The sequence below is a fragment of the Pseudorca crassidens genome, chromosome 2 (assembly GCF_039906515.1).
Source record: "Pseudorca crassidens isolate mPseCra1 chromosome 2, mPseCra1.hap1, whole genome shotgun sequence".
Taxonomy (NCBI): Eukaryota; Metazoa; Chordata; class Mammalia; order Artiodactyla; family Delphinidae; genus Pseudorca; species Pseudorca crassidens.
The window spans coordinates 818,565-840,267 of record NC_090297.1 but is presented as its reverse complement, the minus strand read 5'-3'; the positions used below and the strand labels follow the sequence as shown (position 1 = coordinate 840,267).

The 21,703-nt window shown below is 58.1% G+C and overlaps 1 protein-coding gene and 1 non-coding gene across 5 annotated transcripts in view; both read left to right on the top strand.

Moving 5' to 3' along the window:
* The first annotated feature begins 3,750 nt into the window (after positions 1-3,750).
* On the top strand, positions 3,751-3,857 carry LOC137220411 (U6 spliceosomal RNA). The gene has a single exon (XR_010941700.1). It is a non-coding gene; the product is annotated as a U6 spliceosomal RNA (small nuclear RNA).
* A 16,051-nt stretch (positions 3,858-19,908) lies between these two features.
* Positions 19,909-21,703, top strand: part of GNB1 (G protein subunit beta 1) — a 91,465-nt gene continuing 89,670 nt past the window's right edge. For 2 of the 4 annotated variants that reach the window (XM_067717726.1, XM_067717727.1), the window contains exon 1: positions 19,909-20,084. The gene's annotated coding sequence lies outside the window, so the exon portion shown is untranslated. The remainder of the gene's footprint in view (positions 20,085-21,703) is intronic. The other 2 variants (XM_067717724.1, XM_067717725.1) reach the window with 1 other exon arrangement.

Sequence of the window (21,703 nt, the reverse complement as noted above, 5' to 3'; positions counted from 1 at the left end):
GTGAGCGTGGTGTGGGCGTGGGTGTGGGCGTGGGCGTGGGCGTGGGTGTGGGCGTGGGCGTGGGTGTGGGTGTGGATGTGAGCGTGGTGTGGGCGTGTGTGTGAGCGTGGGTGTGGGTGCGGGTGTGAGCGTGGGCGTGGGTGTGGGTGCGGGCGTGGGCGTGGGTGTGGGTGTGGATGTGAGCGTGGTGTGGGCGTGGGTGTGAGCGTGGGCGTGGGTGTGGGTGCGGGTGTGAATGTAGGTGTGAGCATGGGCGTGGGTGTGGGTGTGGGCATGGGCGTGGGTGTGGGTGTGGATGTGAGTGTGGGTGTGAGCGTGGGCGTGGGTGTGAGTGCGGGTGTGAGTGAGCGTGAGTGCAGGTGTGGGTGTGGGTGTTAGCATGGGTGTGGGTGTGGACATTGGTGTGAGTGTGAACATGGGTGTGGGTGTGAGCTTGCATGTGGGTGTGAACATGGGTGTGAACGTGGGTTGGGTGTGAACGTGGGAGCGGGTGTGAGTGTGGGTGTGAATGCCGGCTGTTATTGTGCTGAGCGCTGGGTCTCTGGCTGCCTACAGATCTCTGCTCCCCCAGGCAGTGGAGGGAGGGCAGAGAACCGCAGTCCCAAGCCCAGGACTTGAGTGTCAGAGTGGCTGACCTTCAATGACACCTGTTGCCCATCAAAGTCGAGCCCTGGTGGGACAGCAGGGGCCTTGACATGTAGGCGGGACGTCAGGGTGGGTGACACCCCCTCCTCTGGAATTCTGGCCTTCAGGTCCTGCTCGGCTCTCCCTGTGAAGGGCTGGGCCCAGAACTGCCACCCCAGGGGAGCACAGTGCACAGGCCACGCCCCAACTGGAGCCAATATTTGTCCCCCTCAGGCCCCCCTCCCGCGTGGCCACTAGGCCGACAACCCAGGAGGGCTGCAGCTGACCCAGCTGAGATGAAGCTGAGCCTCACCTGGGTGGACAGAGGGACCTGGTGGCAGTGCTGGCAGGAATCAGGCAAGCACGGCTGGGCCGGGGGCTCCCTCGAGGGGCTGGAGCATAGCGGGGCGGGGGGTGGTTAGGCACGGAGTTTCTCAGACCCCTCCCTTCTTTCCACAGCCTCCGCCTGAGGTTCACTCGGCCAGCTGGGGCAGCCACGTGGGGGCTGGCACCTGGGCTGTGCCGCAGCCCCCCAGCCTCCTCGCTGGCGGGTGACAGGGCTGCACGTGACACAGTCTTCCCAGGTCCCGGTGGACTGAGCCCCCTGCCCAAAGCCCCCTGCCCAGCTCTGGGACTGCCCCCTTCTGTCCCGTCTTACTTCCTGTGCCCACAGAAAGGCTGCGTGCCCCCATCTTGAGCCGTTGTCACAGGGCTTGCTTGGGGGCAGCTTACCCTGGACAAGGGGTGTCAAAGAAACCCAAACCCTGGACCACCAACCATGCAAGAGGGGAGGGATGCAAGTGTAAGATCCGGTAGTGTTCAGGAAATGGCCAGGGCTAGTGATTGAGATTAAAATGTAATGTGGGGACTTCCCTGGTGGCGCAGTGGTTAAGAATCTACCTGCCAATGCAGGGGACATGGGTTCGAGCCCTGGTCTGGGGAAGATCCCACATGCCGCAGAGCAACTAAGCCCATGTGCCACAGCTACTGAGCCTGCGCTCTAGAGCCCGCAAGTCACAACTACTGAGCCCGCGTGCTGCAACTACTGAAGCCTGAGCGCCCAGAGCCCGAGGTCCTCAACAAGAGAAGCCACCGCAATGAGAAGCCTGCGCACCGCAACGAAGAGTAGCCCCTGCTCGCCGCAACTAGAGAAAAAAGCCCATGCGCAGCAACGAAGACCCAACACAGCCACAAATAAATAACTAAATAAATTTATTTTTTAAAAAAAGTAATGTGAAACTCTTAAGATAACCACTAAAAGACTAGAAATAGGTTGTATGACTTCCACATCTATGGAAGGAAAAAAGACTAAAGAAAACGTAATGAACCTAATAGAATATAGGAAGGGAGAAGGAAGTATAAGAAAGGCAGCATAGGGGGGCATTCCCTGGAGGTCCAGTGGTTAAGACTCTGTGCTCTCACTGCCAAGGGCATGGGTTCAATCCCTGGTCAGGGAACTAAGGTCCAGCAAGCTGCATGGTGCAGCCAAAAATTAAAAATAAAAACTAAAATAAAGCAGCATAACTAGGAAGCAGAAAGTAACATAATAAAGGTAAACCCGGGACTTCCCTGGTGGTGCAGTGACTAAGACTCCACGCTCCCAATGCAGGGGGCCCTGGTTGGATCCCTGGTCAGGGAACTAGATCCCACATGCATGCTGCAACTAAGAAGTCTGCATGCCGCAACTAAGGAGCCCACATGCCACAACTAACGAGCAGGCGAGCTGCAACTAAGGAGCCTTAGCTCCAGTGCAACCAAATAAATAAATAAATTTTTTGTTAATTAAAAAAAAAATAAAGGTAAACCCAGGTAGGGGGAGGAGGAATTGGAGGAAGGCAGTCAAAGGGTAGAAACTTCCAGTTATAAGAAAAATAAGTACTATGGATGTAAGGCACAACATGATAAATGTAATTAACACTGTATGTTATACATGAAAGTCGTTAAGAGGGTAAATCCTGAGTTCCCATCACAAGGAAAAATTTTTTTTTCTATTTCTTTAATTTTGTACCTATATGAGATGATGGATGTTCACCAAACTTGTGGTTCATGTTCATGATGTATGTACGTCAAGTCATTATGCTGTACACCTTAAACTTATACAGTGCTGTATGTGAGTTATACCTCAATAAAATTAGAAGAATAAAGAAAGTAAACCCAGCCATCTGACAGAGTTTCCAGGAGCCAAAGCTGGAACAATGTGAAAAAGAAAATAAATCAAGTCGTATTGGGTTATAACCAAAGTATAAGGTAAATATCATTGTGCATTAAAGCACACCATCAACAGAGAGAAAAGGCAACCCACAGGATGGGAGAAGATATTTGCAAATCTTATATCTGATAAGCGATTAATACCCAGAAAATGTAAAGAACTCCTACAACTCAACACCAAAAATAAACAACCCAGGGCTTCCCTGGTGGCGCAGTGATTGAGAATCTGCCTGCCAATGCAGGGGACACGGGGTCGAGCCCTGGTCTGGGAAGATCCCACATGCCGCGGAGCAACTAGGCCCGTGAGCCACAACTACTGAGCCTGCGCGTCTGGAGCCTGTGCTCCGCAACAAGAGAGGCCGCGATAGTGAGAGGCCCGCGCACCGCGATGAAGAGTGGCCCCCGTTTGCCCCAACTAGAGAAAGCCCTCGCACAGAAACAAAGACGCAACGCAGCCAAAAATATAAATAAATAAATAATTTGTTTATTTAAATAAATAAACAACCTAATTCAAAAACTGGGCAAGGAACTTGATAGACCTTTCTCCAGAGAAGACACGCACATGGCCAACAAGCACATGACAAGATGCTCAGCATCACTGATCATCAGGGAGTGCGAGTCAACAGCACAGCGAGACACCACCTCACACCCATCAGGATGGCCACTACCAAAAAACAGAAACCAGGGCTTCCCTGGTGGCGCAGTGGTTGAGAGTCCGCCCACTGATGCAGGGGACACGGGTTTGTGCCCCGGTCCGGGAAGATCCCACATGCCGCGGAGCGGCTGGGCCCGTGAGCCATGGCCGCTGAGCCTGCGCGTCTGGAGCCTGTGCTCCACAACGGGAGAGGCCACAGCAGTGAGAGGCCCACATACCGCAAAAAAAACCAAAACAAAACAGAAAACAAGAAGTGTTGGTGAGTGCTCACTTCAGCAGCACAGATACTAAAATTGGAACAATACAGAGAAAATTAGCATGGCCCCTGCGCAAGGATGACACACAAATTTGTGAAGCATCCCATATTTTTAAAAAAGAAGTGTTGGTGAGGATGTGGAGACATTGGAACCCTCGTGCACTGCTGGTGGGAATGTAGACGCTGGTGGAAGACAGTACAGAGCTTCCTAGAAAAAGTAGTCATAGAATTACCATGTGACCCAGCAACTGCAGTTCTGGGCCTATTCCCCAAAGAATTGAAAACAGGGCCTCAAACACGTGTTTGCATACCCGTGTTCATAGCAGTGTTATTCAGAGGTGTTAAAAAGTAGGAAAAATAAACAAATGTCCGTCAATGGACGGAGTTGGATAAACAAAACATGGTGTGTGTGTGTGTGTGTGTGTGTGTGTGTGTGTGTGTGTGTGTATGATGGTTAATATTATGTGTCCACTTGTCTAGGCTAAGGGCACCCAGACAGCTGGGTGTGACTGGGATAGTGTGTCTGGAGGAGACTGGTGTTGAATCTGAACACAAGTAAGAAAGGTTGCCCTCCCCAATGCAGGTGGGCATCATCCCATCTGTTGAGGGCCCAGGCAGGACAAAAAGGCAGAGGACAAGCTGTCTCTTTGCCTGACCTGGAACATCCATCCTTTCCTACCCTCGGACATCAGCGTTCCTGGTTCTCAGCCTTCACGCTCAGACTGAATTACAGCACAGGCTTCCTGGGCCTGCAGCTTGCAGATGGCAGATCTCCTCCTCCTTCATAATCACATGTCAATTTCTATAATAAATCTCCCCATCTTGGGCTTCCCCGGTGGCGCAGCGGTTGAGGGTCCGCCTGCCGGGTACCCCGGTCCGGGAGGATCCCACATGCCACGGAGCAGCTGGGCCCATGAGCCTGCGTGTCCGGAGCCTGTGCTCCGCAATGGGAGAGGCCACAGCAGTGAGAGGCCCGTGTACCGTAAAAAAAAAAAAAAAACTCCCCATCTTATACCTCAATAAATAAATAAATAAATAATTAAAACCTCATCTCTATATATTTTACATATATATATTTTTTAATTTATTTATTTTTGGCTGAGTTGGGTCTTTGTTGTTGAGAGCAGGCTTTCTCTAGTTGCAGCGAGCAGGGGCTACTTTTCATTGCGGTGCGCGGGCTTCTCATTGCGGTGGCTTCTCTTGTTGCAGAGCACAGTCTCTAGGGCGTGCAGGCTTCAGTAGTTGTGGCTTCCAGGCTCTAGAGCGCAGGCTCAGTAGTTGTGGTGCACAGGCTTAGTTGCTCTGTGGCGTGTGGGATCTTCCCGGACCAGGGATCGAACCTGTGTCCCCTGCATTGGCAGGCAGATTCTTAACCACTGTGCCACCAGGGAAGCCCTACATACATTTTTTATATTATATATATAATTGATTTCTCTGGAGAACCCTAATACAATATACAATAGAATTATTATTAGCCAGCCTTAAAAAGGAAGGAAATTCTAACACCTAATGCAACATGGATGAACCTTGAGGACATCGTGCTCAGTGAAATAAGCCAGTTATAAAAAGACAAATACCGAATGATTCCATTTATGTACCATCCCTAAAGTAGTCAAATTAATAGAGACAGAAAGTAGAGTGGCTGTTGCCAGGGGCTGGGGTAGGGGGTGGGGAGTTAGTGTTTAATGGGGACAGAGTTTCAGCTTTGCAAGATGAGAAAGTTCTGGAGACAGATAGTAGTGATGGTTGCACAACAATGTGAATGTGCTTAATGTCACTGAGCTGTGCACTTAAAACAATTAAAATGGTAAATTTTATGTTATGTGTATAACCACAATAAAAATAAATATGTATCCATGACTCCATATTGATACAAGTGACAGGATAAATAAATAAATGCAAGAGTCAAATATTCCATACAGAAGAATTCCAAATAATTTATGTAGATGTTCTACCCTCAAGGAAGGGGGCACAACTCCCCACTTCTTAATCGTGGTTGGCCAATACTGACTTCCTTCCAATGGGCAGAGAATGGAAAGGCTCACCGCCCAGTGATCAGGGCCAGGGTCACAGTGGTGAGCCATGTTGAGGGCATTCACCCTTGACACTTGCAACGAGAAGGGCACTGTACCTCTCTGAAACCCACAACCCCACCAGACAAATCCCAACAGAGGAACAGGCTACAGGATGTCCTGACCAGCACTCAAAACCATCAAGGTCACCGAAGACAAGGAAAGTCTGAGAAACTGCCGCAGCCAGGAGGCGCCCAGGGAGAACAGTTAAACTTACTGTGGGATCCTGGAACAGAAAGAGGGTGTTAGGTAAAAACTAAGTAGATCTGAATAAAGTGTGGACTGTAGTTAATAATGTGTCAATATTGGGTTATTTATTGTAGCAAGTGTACTGTAGTTCCTCATAATAGAGGAAATCGACCGTGAAGTGAAGTGCATGGGAACTCTCCGGAAGTCTCAGCAATTTCTCTGAAAATCTACAGCAATTCTAAAAATAAAGTTTATTTTAAAAAAGAAATCCAGGGACTTCCCTGGCGGTCCATTGGTTAAGACTCCGCGCCTCCAATGCAGGGGGACTGGGTTCCCTGGTCAGGGAACTAGATCCCACATGCTGCAACGAAGACCCAGCGCAGCCTAAATAAATAAATAAATATTTTTTTAAAAAGAAGAAGAAATCCGAATACACCAGTAATCGAAATTATGCCATTTAAAACAATCGCCACTTTAAAAGCGATTGAATTGCCTAAACGGATAAAAACAAAGTCCAGGCGCTCCCAGTCCACAGACACAGCCTACAGAAAGGCTGGCCCTCCCGGTCCCCTGAGCCCCACGCCGGGCGCGTCCCGGAAGCCCCGCCCCCCTGCGCCCAGCGCCCCACGCGCTCGCTGGGTCTGGGGTAGCAGCCTCAGAACATCCTTTTCTAGCAACCCTGCATTGCTCTAAAAATAGATCATGTATTGATCCACAAAGAAATCTCAACACTAAAGATCAGCCTCAAACTGACCACATTCTCCAACTACCGAGATTTCGATTAATTTCTAAATCAAGACCAGAGGAAACAACTAAGAACTGAAAAGGCTTGTTTCCGCGAAGAGCGGGCGGGATGTACTGCGAGTTACCAGCCCTGAAAACTATGGATTTTAGCAAAATCACAAGCCTGTCTGGGAACAGGTCGCCGTGGCCCTCCGGGCTCTTCGTGCGGAGTGCCAGCCCGCCCGCCCACCCGGTTGGGCGGAGTCCGGAGCTGAGCCTCTCAAGCCCCGGCCCAGTTCCCGACGCTCGGCCCCGCCCCCGCCCTGTCCCACGGCTCTGCCCTCGGTCCCGCCCCCGGCCAGCCACTAGGCCCCGCCCCTGCCTATCTGCAGGCCCCGCCCCCGATACTTGCCCCCGCCCCTTCACCGTCACGTAGCTCTGCCCTAGGCCCCGCCCCATCCCCGGCCCGGAAGCACCGCTTCGGGCGGCCACTCCGCGCGTGTGCACCAGGCGACGCTCGCGGGCCGCGCGGAGCGCAGACGGGGATCGCTGCTGGACGGGCACAAGCGTTTGAGGGCGGCCCTCCTGGGCTTGGAGCTGGGCAGGGTCGTCTTCCCAAGCCTCCTGCCCGGCCACTCTCCATCCCGCCTTTCAAAACCCTGCCCTCGAAGCCTCATTCTTGGGTTCCCTCAACTGTTAGAACAAAAATAGGCATAAGTATTAACCTGTAAGGCGGCGAAGGGCCAGCCTGCCGAGGGGTAGCGGGGAGGGGAGCGGGGGGCAGGGTGCCGACCGGGAAAAGTGGAGCCACCGCTCGCCTTGGGCCGACCCCTGACCGAGAGTTCAGACCCCCGGAGAAGCACCCCCGTCCCCAGGCAGCCCTTTGCACCAGGCAGACCCCCACCCCGCCTTTACACAAGGGCAGATGTGGGCCCTGAACCTCGTCGTCCTGAGACCCCGGCCAGCCGTGCTCAGGAGCTCGGGCCCACTGCTCTGCTCTGCTGCCGTGTGACCCAGTGTGACCCCTGCTCTGCCAGGCCCCAGGCTGACCCTGGCATCCCTGAACCCCCTGCTCCCCTGCCCGGCTCAGGGGCTCCTCCTCCCTTGTCCTCTTCAGGCTTGTCTGAATGTGACACCAGCAAGGTCATTTTGTCCAAAAGCTAAAAGAGGTTTCGAAGATGCAGCAAGGGCCTCAGACCCCTCTGGTTCCAGTGGGCCCAGCAGCCAGAGGGCGGCAGGAGCCTGGAGGTCTGTCCTGCACCAAGGGGACAGACTGGAGAAGTTGAGCCCGCCCCTGGCTGGCCTTTCCGCAGAGCTTGGCCTTGGGGGCAGCACCCATGGGCTTCGCACAGGGCCGTTTGGGGGCGGGGCACGTATGGCCCTGGCCTCAGCAGTGCCCACAGTGGTGCCCAGTGAGGTTGACCCACGGCACCTCATACTCACAGACTGTGGGGGCTTCCTCCCCATGATCTGTCTCAAAGGTCTGGACACCTCAGTGCCCAGGGGCTGCTGGAGGGACAATAGGACAGGACAGACAGGCCCTTAGAAGTCTGATTCGCAGGCTGAGCCACCCCCCGGGAACCCCAGAGCAGGCCTGGGCATGAGCGCGGGGCATCTGCCCAGGGGAATGTATCGGGGCCCAGCGGGGCCCAGATGGACCTCACAGCGAGAGCTCCAGGGCCCCAGCTCCAGGCAGCACCCCTCCACGTGCCCAGCCAGGCCTGCTGGTTTCCAAAACACCCAGTGCCTGCCGGCCTGGCTGCCCCAGGAGGGACAGCTGGGGGCCAGCACATGCTCCGTGCTTGGCCTGCACCCCTGCTGCCTGAGGTCCCAGCGCACCACTTCCTCTTCCCCCTCCTTGAGCCCCAAGCCTTCGAGCCTCCAAGACCGCGCCCTGGGACTCCACCGGCTCCAGGCCCACTGGCCTCATACCTGCCTCTCATTGCCCCTTCCAGGCACCACTTGCATCACCTCCCGGGTGGCTGGTGGGCTGGGCCTCAGGGACAGGACTCTTCACAAACAGCCCTCAGGCAGGGCCCCTCCCCAGGGGAGGAGAGCTGCGTCCTCAGGATCAAGGTCCCATGGCTGAGGACTGCAGGACTGAGACGCCGGGGGGCCTGGAGGTGGGGTGCTGCAGGGGGCGCGGGGACCTGGGTGGCCCTGCAGAGGGTGCATGCCATCCCCCCACCCTGTGCCTGCCCCTGGGCACGAGCAGTGGTGCCCAGCCTGAGTGTAAGCACAGGGCCCAGTGACCCCCCTTGCTGTCCCTCCTGGCCCAGCCCACACCGAGCTGCCCCCACAGACACCCGGGGGCCCACCACCACTTCAGAAGTCAGCTTGGGGGCTCTGGGTGCTGGAGATGCCCCTGGGTCCCAGCAAGCTGTTTCCTGGCAGTTCCGTCGGCCTGACGGGCTGGACTCATGCCTGGGGCAAGGGGCAGCTGGCCCAGGCGAAGCCAGACTCTGTGGGAAGGAGGATGGGAAGGGGAGGAAGGGGAGACCGGATGGGGGTGGGCCCCCCTCCAGGCTGAACAGTGTCCCCAGGTGCCCAATGGGAGTAAGGGGGCCTCCAGGGAACCAGAGCCCCGCCCATTCTGCTGACTGCTGGCTGTGCTGCCTTTCTTCCCGCCAGCTCCAGGCTCTGCCCTGGCTGAGGAGGGCCCTCTGCTGCCCGGGAAAAACCAGTAAATAAGAATGTGCTGTCAAGAAGTGGAAGAGAGGATGGGGGTGGGGGGCAGCGCCAGGAAGGGCCCCCATCCTTCTGAGGCGCCCCCAGGCCCAGCAGTCAAGGCCTCCCGCTTCACTGTAGCCCTCTCCTGCCTCCTGCCTGTGTTCACATGTACCATTCCCCAGGCCACCTCTGGGACCCTGTAGGTGCCTGGGTCCCCGCCTGGGATCCCACCCCATGCTGGTCCCTGCCACCCTGGCCACACAAACCTGTTGTCTACAAAGTTCCCACCTCTGTCTGGGGTTCTCCTGCCGCTCTCTCCTCACCCCTTTCCCCAGTGGGGGGACATCCTCAGCTACCCATGCTCCCCCATGGCCCCTCACTGGCCCATGGCTCTCCACGCCCATTGCAGGCCTGCTTCTCGGCCAGCACCTACAAGCGTCTTGGGTTAGAAAGGTCCAGGACACATAACATTCTCCCCCTACCCCACCGGAACTGCCCTCCCCAGCTGCCCCTCCCATCCTCCCGGCTTGCTCACAGTTCAGCTGTGTGGACAGACACCCTGATGTCACCCCTGACTCCTCTGTGCCTTCTCCCCTGAACCAACACAAGCCCCATCACTCCAGATAGCTGGCCCTGTCAGGCCTGCCAGCACTGCGCTGCCCTCCACAGGCTCACCCGCCCTCAGGCAACCAGAGGGGGTCTCACCCCTGCTCAGACCCCCCAGTGGTCCCCATCACCTCCCAACAGGACCTGCCCTCCTCACTGCCACAGGACCTGAGCAAGCTGACCACTGCCCAGGTAAGGAGGACTGAGCCACCACCACGGTCTCCTCCCAGAACTTACATTTTTAAGAAGTAGCTGATAAATGCCAATGGCCTTTTTTTTTTGCCATTGAGGAAAATTCATTCCTCAAATTCATACGGAATTGCAAAGGACTCTGAATAGTCAAAACGATCTTAAAAAATAAGACCAGAGTCAGAGGACTCAAACTCCCAATTTAAAACTTATTACAAAGTTACAGTGATCAAAACAGTGTGGTACTGGTATAAAAACAGACATGCCCCAATGGAATAGAATAGAGAGCTCAGAAATAAACCCTCACACTTAGGGTCAGATGATTTTCAACAAGGGTGTCAAGACCATTTGGTGCGGAAAGGACAGCTTTTTCAACAAATGGTTCTGGGAAAACTGGATATTCACATGAAAAAGAATGAATTTGAACCACCTACCTCACACCATATACAAATATCAACTCAAAATGGATAAGACCTAAATTTAAAGGTTAAACTATAAAACTGGGCTTCCCTGGTGGCGCAGTGGTTGAGAGTCCACCTGCCGATGCAGGGGACACGGGTTCGTGCCCTGGTCCGGGAAGATCCCACATGCCGTGGAGCGGCTAGGCCCGTGAGCCATGGCCGCTGAGCCTGCGCAACCAGAGCCTGTGCTCCGCAACGGGAGAGGCCACAACAGTGAGAGGTCCGCGTACCGCAAAAAAAAAAACAAAACCCAAAACAAACAAAAAAAAAAACTTAAAAACTCTTAGAAGAAATCATAGGAGTAAATCTTCAATAACATAGATTTGGCAATAGCTTTTTATTTTTTGTTTTGGTTTTGGGTTTTTTTTTTTTTTTTAAACATATTTATTTATTTATTTTTGGCTGTACTGGGTCCTCGCCACTGCACATGAGCCCTCTCCAGCCCCGGTGAGCGGGGGCCACTCCTTGCAGTGGCGCGCGGGCTTCTCAGGGCAGTGGCCACTCCTGCCGTGGAGCACGGGCTCCAGGAGCACGGGCTCAGCAGCCGTGGCACGCGGGCTCCAGAACGCAGGCCCAGCAGCCGTGGCGCACAGGTCCAGCCGCTCCGCAGCATGTGGGATCCTCCCGAACCAGGGCCCAAACCCGCATGCCCGCACCAGCAGACGGACTCTCAACCACTGCGCCACCAGGGAAGCCCTAGCTTTTTAGATACAAAGTCAAAAACACAAGCAACAAAGAAGCAAGAAAGGAAAAAGAAATAAATTGGACTTCACTAAAATTAAAAACTTTTGTGCATCAAAGGACACTAACAACAGAGTGAAAAAAACAACTGACAGAATGGGAGAAAATATTTGCAAAATTACATATCTGATAAGTGTCTCATGTCCAGATTATATAGAGAACTCTTACAACTCAAAACCACCACCACCACCACAACAAAAAACAAGTTCAAAAAAGGGCAGAGGACTTGAATAGACATTTCTCCACAGAAGACATACACACGGCCATTTAGCGCAAGAAGAGATGCTCGGGAGGGGATGTGGGGATATATGTGTACGTGTAGCTGATTCACTTTGTTATACAGCAACTAACACAACAGTGTAAAGCAATTATACTCCAATAAAGACGCTAAAAATAATAATAATAAAATTTAAATAAAGAGATGCTCAATGTCCCTAGTCACCAGGGAAATGCAAATCAAACCACAATGAGATACCACTTCACACCCACTAGAATGGCTAGAGTCAAACAGGCAGATAGTGACAAGCCTTGGTGTGGGTATGGAGCTCTTGGAGCCCTTGAGCACTGCCGGTGGGAATGTAAACTAGCTCAGCGGCTGTGGAAAGCAGTTTGGTGGTTCTGCAGGTTAAATATAGAGTCACTGTATGACCCTGCAATCCCACTCCCAGGTAAATACCCAGAAGAATTGAAAACAGGTGTTCAAACAAAAACGTGTACACGAATGCTCACAGCAGCGCTATTCACAATAGCCAAAAGGAGAAACAGCCCGAATGTCCATCAGTCGATGGGTGGATAAACAAATGGTGGTGTATACACACAATGGACTATCCGCCATAAAAAGGAATGAAGTGCTGACACCTGCTACAACATGGATGAGCCTTGAGAACACGATGCTCAGTGAGAGAAACCGGACCCAGAAGGACACATGCTGTATGATTCTGCTTGGACGAAGTACATACAGCAGGTAAATCCTTGGAGATAAAAAGCAGATTCGTGGTTGCCGGGGGCTGAGGGGAGGGAATGGGGAGTGACTGCCTAATGGGGGCGGGGTTTCCTTTTGAGGTGATGAAGATGCTCTGGAGCTGGATGCAGGTGGTGGCTGCACAGTGAGGTGAACGTACTAAATGCCGCGAACTGTATACTTCCAAAGGGTTTAGCGGTAAGTTTCACATTAGGTGTGTTCTACCAAGATTCAAAACCAAATGTAGTTCATGGGGCAGAACCCTATCTGGGGGGACCTTTGAGTCACTGGGAGTTCTTGAGGCATCTCCCTTCTGACAGGGAATGTGGGCTGCCCTGCGCGGAGGGACTTCCCGGTGGAGACCCCACGGGCCAAGCTGAGCGGGGGCCCGGGTGGGAACCCTGGCCTTCTGGTCGTGAGAATGAGTCCCTGCCCCCTCGCAGGGAGGGGCAGCACGGTGGGGTCTTTTTTTTGGAAAGGACAGTCCTCCAGGGTGGGACTTGAGAAGAGACCACAGAGCAGTCGGGACAGGGTGCAGGCCCAGAGGAAAGGCCCTTCCTGCCAGGCACCCCGGGACAAGGCTCTGTCACCGTGTCAAGCCCTGGGCGGCCTGGCTGGCAGAGTGATGTGGCACTTTGTGACATGATGTGGCAGGTAACGTGGCATGGCAGATGCGTGGCATGATGTGGCATGCTGCCCAGTCCGTGGTCACAGGTGACCGCCCAGGGTGGCTCTGGGCCCCTGTGGCCTTGAGGAAGTGCATCCCTTCCCCTCTGCTCCGTGGCTGCCCTCCTGCTGGAAGTGGCCCTGCGTAGCGTCTTCATACAACATGACCTCAGGCCAGCGTCCTGGGGTGAGAGGGCTGTGCCCGAGCACGGGGCCCAGGCTCTGGGGCCGACTCTGGGCTGCCCCTCATGTGGCTGGACAGGGCAGTGAGCTCAGGAAGGCTTCGAGGGCTGCAGGCACCCCCGAGGCTGGACCGGCCACCCTCCTGCCTGCTGGTGTCACAGGTGCAAGCTGGTTACCCGGCCGGTGCTGGTGGAGCTGAGTCCCAGGGTACCTTCTGCGGGGCGAGGAATCCCCAGCACAGCTGGGCGCTCTCCCCAGGCGGGGCGCGGGCAGAGGGAGGCGAGGGGAGCTGGAGACCAGGGCGGCCCTGGCAGCAGCCCCCCTCTTCCCCCGGAAAGGTCCCTCTGGCCACCACCCCAGCAGCCCCCGCTCCTGTCTGCGGCGGGAACTAGGGGCCGGGCAGTGTGCAGGCTGTCCCCGCTCTGGGGACCGTCAAGGTTTGGCTCCGGCCAGGATGGGGGAAGAAGCCCCGGTCACCCTGCACGGGCCTGCAGCCCACCAAGCCAGTGTGCCCACGCGGGTGTGTGCTGCTAAGCAGCTAGGAGCCTGCCCCATCTTCCAGGCCCCAGGGGCGCTTCCCTGAGCCTGCCCAGGCCTCTAGATAGCACCTGAGGACAGGAGGCTTGGCCAGGCTGGGGAGGAGGTGGGGCCCAGAAGGGGTCTGGGGGCTCAGAGCCCCTAGGCCTCTCTGGGGCAGTGGCCACCTCTGGACCGGGCCTCCTCACCACCCCTAGGTCCCTCGGCACGCAGCGGGCTCCCAGTTGCAGACCCCACCTACTCTGGGCACTGAGGCCTCCCTGGTCCCTCATCTGGTGCCCGCTTGGGCTGCCCTCTCTCGTCTGTGTCTGTGTGCGGGTGTCAGGGCCTGGGTGTGCCCCGCTCCGACCCTGGGCTCTCCCGGGGCCTTGGCGTCTCTGCATCACGCCTCCTCTCCTTCGGGTCTCAGCACTCCCAGCCCCGGCCCAGGATGCGCCTAGGGCGTTTCTGGCAGCTGCGCTGCAGGGCTGGGCTGGTGACTGCCCGACCTTCTGCAGGCTGCTGCGGGAAGCGCCAGCGCAGAACAATCGCAGCCTCTCTGCCAAGGGCGCCGCCCAGGCCCGGCGAGGAAATGGGGCTGGGGGCTGGGCCGGGCGGGAGCGCCGGCCGCCCCATGGGGCACCCTCGACGCCTGCCTGGGAGTCCCTGGAGGCTGCAGTGGGGGGTGGGGCGGGGCGGAGCGGGGAGGCAAGGGTTGCCCAGCCTCGTCCCTCCAGCCTGTGCCCCAGCATCCGGTTTCAGGATGGAGCAGGCCAGAGGCTGGGGCTGCCTGGCCTCAGCTGGGAGGAGCCGGAACCTGGGCCTTGTGGGCCTTGAACCCCACAGCCAGCAGTGGCTCGGTTTATGAGTGTCTCAGTTGTTGCCCAAATCCTGCTGCATTTCCATAGTGTTTTTCCCCTGCCCGGCAGCCCTCCTCCTCCTGGTGACAACATTCACCTTTGCTCCGGGCACGCTGCATGTTGTCCCAACAGAGCCAGTGGCCCTTCCATCCCCTGCCTCCAGGGCCACGTGAAATCTGAGTGAAGCCTTTCAGAGCCTTCCTGGGGTCCACACACCGCATCCCAGAGCATCTGGAGCGCTGTAGCTGCTTAGCTGGGGGAGTGGGAAGGCAGCCCCAGCAGGCACCTCCCCACCAGGCAGGAGGCATCACTGGGGAGCCAGAGCCCACTGGGAGCCTCGCTGAGGCTGAGTGTCTGAGCCAGTCAAGTGCCTCTTTTCAGATAAGCTATTTAAGCTTCTGCCTCTTGCTACCCTGAGGCGGGGCTGATCCAACCCGGGAGTGTGTTAGTGTTGTGTGTATATCTGTGGTGCACGCGTTTCTGGGGGGATGTGTGGGGATTACCCCTCCTCACTCATGGTTGTATCTTGCTTCCTTAGAGAGGTCTGTGTTTTCAACCAAAGATGCCTCACTCCACGAATGACATTGAAAAACCCCTCGTTAGGTTTGCTGTGGCCCCAGAGCCATCCATGGAGCCAGGCTTTCCTGCCCCAGGTTCTGCAGCGAGACGGACCTGATGCAGCTGCCCCAAGGAACGTCTCCCAGGAAGGCAGCGAGGGCGTTTGCTGGAGCTGATGGTCTGAGCTGCCGTCAGCCCCCCAGGACGGCCCCCTCTGGGAGTGGCAAGGAGGCCACCTGGGTCTTCCCTCCTGTGTCTGCCCCTGAGGTGCAGCTGCCCAGCTGAGAGCAAACCTCCCACCCCCGTGCGGGCACCCCCCTCCACCCCAGGTGCCACTTCCTGATTCCCCACTGACCCCCATGTTTTGGTGCCCCCCACGAGGGATGTCTGGTTTACGAGCAAAGGTGGGTGACAAGGAGGGTCACAGGCTTGGAGGTCAGGTCACGAGAGGCATGGTGGGGGCTCGGGGCCAAGGGACGAGTCATGGGAGAGGGAGGGGGAGGGGCTGCTTCCACTGCCCAGGGGAAGGGGCCCAGAGGTCCCTCAAGGGCTGCTGGCGACGAAGGGGCAACAGGCAGCACCTCCCCAGGGCCGGGGAGGTGCACTCTGCCCGCCATACCAGCTTCCTGGGCTGTGATGCCCGCGACCTGGTCGGCCACTCCCACCTTGGGCCTGGACCCTCCCCTGGGCCCCCTGGCACCCACGCCGCAGCTCGCTCCCTCTCTGCCTGCCATGGGGGGTCTGCTTGACTGTCCCCTTCCCACTGCCCACCTTGCTCTCCCCACGCCCCCCAGCAGACCTGCCCCCCGTCAGAGCGGAGGTGGGCTCGGGGACCTGGGCCACCCTGGCACCCAGTGGGCACACCCCTCAGTAAGTTCGGCGGAGAGAAGCAGGAGCCGCCTCCCCGTCTGACCCCGTTCGCTCAGCAGCCCCCGTCTCTGCCTGCTGGCCCGCCGGCCCGCAGGAGCTAATCAGGCCTCTTCTGGATCACCTACATTCCGCCCCTCCCCCCTCATCCTCTGTCCTCTGGGGCGCGGAGGCCAGGTCCGGCCCGCAGCTCACTTATGGGAGGAGAAGCAGATAGCGCTCTTCCGGACAAGGCAGACCCTGCGGGAGCCGCCCCCTGCAGCCCTGGACCCTCAAAGCCAGGCTTGGAGCGGGGTCCCCAGGAGCAGTCCAGTCTTGTGCACGGATTGTTTGAATAATTCAGATTTTAAAAGACCTACTTTCCTGTCAGACCATTTCCTGCTAGAGAGCAGATGGGGCCGGGGCATCTGAATTATGCATTCGTGCTCCCCAGGTTTTTAGCGAAACTGGGCTCTGAGCCAGGCACTGGGGCCCAGCTGGCCTGGCCCTCGCCGGATGCACTGAATGGGTGTGGCCGTGGACTCAGGACCACAGGCTGGTCTCTAAGCCGTTTATCCAGAGAGGGAGGGAGTGTTGCCGAGAAGTCAGGGGAAGCCTGGGTTCCTGGCCAGGCATGAGCTCTCCATGAAGGGGCCCTGGTTTATGCCCCACCCCCACCAAGGAGGGGCTGAGTGGCGGGCAGGTGGGGGCCAAAAACCTCAGGAGGACTGGGCAGAAGGGATGGAGGGTGGGACAGGGAGGGCAGGGTCCCCTGAGCATCCTTCAGACCCCTAAGGTCTCAAAGGCCCTGGCTAGAAGCTAGAAGCTCCTGTGGGCTCCTGAGAGCCGACCAAGGCCCAGGGTGTGTGTGTTCAAGGCCGAAGGGCCCTGCTGCCTGGGGACCCTGAGGCCTGTGTGCATCACATGGGGACGATGGGGATGAGGCCCTAGGCCGTGCAGGGAATCTGGGAATGAGGGCCCAGCCAGTGTCCCCTGTTCCCTCCCCCCTGCCTTCCCCTCAACTTTGCCCCTCACACCCTGTCCATGAACACATAAACAGTATTCAGACCCCAGCCACAGGGCAAGTTCCAGGGAAGGACCTGCTGTACCCTGCAGACCTACAGATTAGGCAGGGGCAACAGGGCTGTACCCCATAACCTCAGACAGCTAGGGCAGGCCCTGGCTTTGTGTCCTCATGTGTGGCCTTGCCCTGTGGCCCTGATTAATGGAGGATGGGCCCAACCAGGCTAATGGTGGCCTGTGGCACAGGGAAGCCCTGGGCCAGGCCTGCCAGCCCTCCTGCTGCTCTTAGGTGGGCATGCAGGGACCCAGGATGGGGGTTCTGAGGGTCCCCCAGGTCTCCTGCCATCCCCACAGCAGCACAGAGTGGGCTGCATAGAGAGCACTCACCCCACTGCTCGCTTCTTTCACCCTTCCTGCTCCCCCCCACCCCTTTTCTCCCCCCCTCCTCATCTCTACTTTTCCAAGTCCTGGACTTAGGTGGGAATAGAGTTAGGATGGCATCAGACCTGCTGGATTCTGAGGGATGCCCCTCTCTGACCCCAAGTCTGGGGCCTTGGGACCCACCTGCCAAGGCTGTGCCATGGCTTGCGGGATCTCAGTTCCCGGACCAGGGATCGAACCTGGGCCCTTGGCAGTGAAAGTGCCGAAGTCCCAACCAGTGGACCCCCAGGGAACCCACCTCTTGAGCACTGGGCAGTGCTGCTGTCTTGTCCCCCCGCCCTTGTCCTGGACACAGTGACCACTGTGTTCTGACTCTCCCCGCTCCCCCGCCCTCCCCCCCACTCTGAGTTGTGTCCCCCTCACTTGGAACACAGAGCATTGCCTGCTCATAAACCTTCCTTGAGGACCCACTGTGTGCCTCACGCCCTTCTTGGCAGGTGGAGCAGTGGGCAAGGGAGTCCAACTCGGCCTTCAGCAGGGGAGCAGGGCAGGAGCAAGCAGCCTGGTATGAACCACGTGAGGCCACAGGAGCCAGAGCAACACGGGGGGCCGAGGCGGGCCGGGGAGACCCCCCCCCGGGGCAGATGGAGCCCCAAGGGACAAAGGCCAGAGGGTGGAACGCAGTGACTGAGTGTTTAAGGAGCGGAGAGGAGCCAGATGCTGGGCAGTGAGGAGGACAGAGCAGAGGGACCAGGGCAATGGATGCTCTCAATGGTTTTAAGCAGAGGAGTGATTCAGCTGGCATTCTGTCCTCACTCGGCTGAGCAGGGTGGACGTCTCTGCTGCGGTCAGCGCCCAGGCAAGGTGGTGGTGAGCATGGGAGATTGGTTACAGATGGGGGGGGTCTGTGTGTGTATGCAAACACGTATGCTTGTATTGTATATGCTCCTGAGCTCTGTGCACTGACCGGGACTAGAAGTAATGCCACTCCAGTAGCAGCACGCACAGCTTGCGCCTGGATCCTGTCTTCTAAATACCATGCCCCACCGAAAGGAAACAGGGCTCCTTGGAGAAATGGTTGAGTTCAGGGTGGGGCAGGGATTTTCTTGTGCCAGGGATTGAGGAAGGGCACAAGAGATGGTGGGGACATGTTTGTGCAGGAAAGACCCGTGGGAGGGGGAGGGACAGGGAGTACAGCCCTAGCGTGGGTGGGAAGGCATGGGCTCCATGCTGGGGTCCAGGGCCACCCTAGACAGACAGCACACAGGCATATGGACAAATGGGCTGCAGCTGCGAATCAGGCTGGGGGGCGGTGACTGGACCCCTTGAGGTTTAAGGGGACAGCTGCATTGCTGGGTGTGTCCTCCTGCTTCCTTCAGCCAAGCTGTGCAGGCCTGGAGGAGGGCTCCTGGATTTGGTCTGGAAAGGGCAGCATAGGGAGGGCTGGGGGCAGGAGGCTGAGCTGGCTGGAAAGGGGTGATGAGGGTTGGAGACCGCAGGCTCTTGCAGTGAAGAAGTCCATGGGGTGGGGAGGAGTCGGAACTGGGGAGGCACAAGTCAGATGGAGAGGTGGGAGTTGGTGGGCCTAGGGCTCCATCCATGGACATCCAGGAGGTTTCTGAGGACACTGGAAGCTACAGGCTGCTGACAGCTGACCCATCTCTCCACCTCCTTCCCCTCCCCCACTAGGGGGTCTTCGCTTCTCAGCTGCCTGGCTGACTCAGCTGCATTTGCAAGGGTGGTCCATCTGTCCCTCCTGACACTCTTTCCCGTGGTCACACCTCCCTGCTCAGGTGGCCATTCCTGACAGGAGGGCCTTGACCATCGAGGCCACACTGCCCACACCTGGCCAGCTCACACGAGCCCCACGGGCACCTCCGAGGACGGGCCCTGACCTCGTACTGCGGGGCGTCTGCTCCGCGGGCAGGCGGAAGCCGTGAGTCCCTGAGGCCGACCTGGTCCAGCGTGGGTGTTGATCAGCCTGCGCTGGCATATGCATGTGTGTGCGGGGTGCAGAAGGCAGATGTGGGGCGCAGAGTGCGTTACGGGGCGTGTGTGCTGGGCGCATGTTCGGGGTGCAGAGAGCCTTTGCTGGGCACCGGGTCCGGTGGCAGGCTCCCACTCTGCGGCCTCTACCCACGTCCACCTGGCAGGGAACCAAGCGGGTCGGCAGCAGGCAGACCCATACCACCGCAGGGCTCCGCGGGCCAGCACCTGAGGCGCGCAGCCCGGTGCGGGCGAGAGGCAGGTCAGCCTCGTGGGCTCCTGGAGCGGGTCCCCGAGGGCGCGGTGCTGCCCCTTTAAGCGGTTCGCGTACGCGCGCGGGGCTGGCGCAGGGCCGAAGCGCGCGCGCGCGCGCCGGGGACTCGGTCGAGCGGTGCGTGCGCGCGCGGCGTGCGCGGTGACGCGACCGTGGGGTTTCCCGAGGCTGCGGGCAGGGGCCGCCGCGCCCATCCCGATGGCTGGAGGCGTCTGAGGGGCGGACGGAGGCGGAGGCGGCGGCGGCGGCGGCGGCGGCGGGAGCGGGCGCGGGCGCGGGAGTGGAGCAGCCGCCGCGGGACCGACAGACTGAGCCTCGCCGGCGCACCTGCCCGCAGCGCCCGCGGAGCGGCCCGAGCGCGACCATCTCCTGGAGCGGCGGCCGAGGCGGCTGAGGCGGCGGGGAGCGGGCGCGGCAGGCGGGACGCGGTGTCGAGGTGAGCGCGGCGATCGCGGCACCGACCCCAGCCCAGACCCCCAGCCCCGACCCCTACCCCCCCTCCCCCGCCCCTCCCCATCGCCCCCCAGTCGCCCGCCCGCCCGGGCCGCCCCGCCCCCACCCTCCCCGCCCCCACCCGGCCTCCGGGTCGCGTCTTCCTGCCCCGCCCGGGTGGGGTCCGCGGTGCGGGGGCGGGGGCGGTGGGGACCCCGCGGCCGTCGGCCGGGACCGAGACCGAAGTCCCGGGCTCGGGCCTGGATTGGGGCTCCGGGGTTTGGAGTGCAGGTCCGGGGCTCTGGTCTGGGGTACTGGGTGCAGGCCTGCGGTCCGGGTCCTGGGGTCCGCGGTGGGGGCGGGGCCGGAGGCTCCGGGGTTTGGGGTCCGGGGCCGGCGCCCCGCGTCTGGGAGGTGGCCCGGAGGAGGGGCGCCGGGCGGGCCAGGGAACAAAGGCGGCCGCGGCCCTGCCCCGCGGCGGGCGGTGGGCGCCGTCCTTGGCCGCGGGAGGACGAGCTGCGGGAAAAGCGGCCTTTCGGCTGCTCGCGGGGAGGCTGGCGTCGCTGCGGCGGAGAAATGAGGAAGCGGCGCCGAGGGCGCGCGGGGCGGACAAAGCGCCCGGCGAGCGCGAGCCCCAGCCCCGCGGTCGCCGCCGGGCCCGAGCCGGGCCGCCCGAAGCCACGGTGCGGGTGCGCAGCCTGCGGGCGGTGGCCGGGCTCCCGCGCCCCGCGCCGAATGAATGGCCCCCGGCGGGCCCGGCAAGATGGCGCGTCCGCCGCGCGGCCTTTGTCAGCCGCCGCCCGCGCCGCGGGGCTCCGGGGGCGCCGCCCGGGGGCGGGGGCGCGGCGGGGGGCGGCGGGCGAGGGTCGGGGTCGCCCTCTGCCCCGGCCGGGTGGAGGGTGCTGGAAATTCCACCCAGGGATCGCTGAGCCATCGGACTTTGGAAAATCCTCCTGTATTTTTCCTTGCGAGTTGATGCTTGACTCAAGTGGTGTTTAAACATCTCTGAAGTCCTTTAAATTACCTCGTTGGCATACCCAAGTAGGTTTATCTACTGAACTCCTCTTTATGGAACCTTTTTAGTTAGGATTGTGAGACTCACTGACTGAAGGAGAACAGCGATGGTAGGGGTGTTTATTTTGGGAAAGGAAGTTGGTGGACATTTACAGTTAAAGAGTACGTTACTGAGTTTGTGCATAAATGATGTAAAAGTCGTAATCTGCAGTTCTGCTGTGGGGAGTATTAGAGCCTTTTTTTTTTTTTTTGTATTTTCATTTTGTTACCTGTTTGGTAACACAGTGATCTCCAATAACGTTTAATGATTAAGCAGTTGCTTATGAGATTATTAAGAAAATATGTAGATATTTTTTATCGTTAGCAAATAAGTGGAAGTATTAGCTTTGTGAGAAGTTCCCTTCCCTTCAGCCCCAGATACTGGATAAGGTCTAAAAGCTATTGTTATCGATAAGATTTCTACCTGAGTTCTTTGTTTTCTAATTTGAAGCTCTAGTCTTTTGGGGGTGGAGGGGGTTCGTATTTCAAAGAAAGATTTCAGTTTGCGTTCTATTAAGATAGATAGGGCCTGTTCTGGATTCTTCCGGAAGGTACATATTGCAAAAAGAA